Source organism: Filicampus tigris, chromosome 9 (assembly GCF_054856515.1).
Source record: "Filicampus tigris isolate MCC_2025a chromosome 9, RoL_Ftig_1.0, whole genome shotgun sequence".
NCBI lineage: Eukaryota > Metazoa > Chordata > Actinopteri > Syngnathiformes > Syngnathidae > Filicampus > Filicampus tigris.
In genome coordinates, this window is record NC_141225.1 from 17,234,494 (window position 1) to 17,235,282 (window position 789).

The window sequence follows — 789 nt, forward strand, 5'->3', positions numbered from 1 at the left end:
TCATGACAAAAGGAGGATAAGAAATACAGAAAATGGATGAAAGGGACCTAACCATGCACCCAGTATGAGGCATGCAGTTAAAATAAATCTGTCAAGAAACTGAGCACTGTTTTCTTTGTAGGCAGACTTGGGGTTTTTTCCCTTTAAAAAGCGTGTGTAAAACGTTTTAGATTTGAGGAAAAGAAACAAATATCACAGCAATGACTCATCATGATACTTTCTGTTGACTATCTTGCCCATAAAGTTAGTGCTTCAATGTGTCAGTGTATTGCTACCTGTATTGTTGCCATCTGTGACAAAGTCTATTATTAATGTGAAAACATGTGGTTACCGGCCTCGTAATTCACTGGCATGAAAGCTAACCCATAGTGCTAGCTGTCTGCTTCGGGTTAAGAGGTAATTATGACAGGACTGCGTAGCTCAGCCCAAGTAGTTTGTAGCCCCGAGGAAGCACAATCACTGCTGACTCGACTGCAGTTTCCTGCCCAAAAGCTGCTGCACGCTGGGACCGTGAAGGTAGCAGGGACACGGATAGAAGAAGTCCGATTTTTACTCGCGTGAGAGCGAGAAAAGCTGCAGTCACAACTTTTTTTTCTCTCGCTTTTTTTTCCCCCCTCTCCTAGCGAGCTGCCAAAAGCGTCCCAACATCTGGAGGACGAGGGGCGAGCCGGAGAAGGTTTTTAGGGAGGCGGAAAGGAAGAGGAGGAAAGGGGGTATCGCGAGTGGAGGAAAATGCACTGAAAAGTTAAGTTTTGGGGGTGGGGGTGTGCACGTAACCGGCGTGCAGTA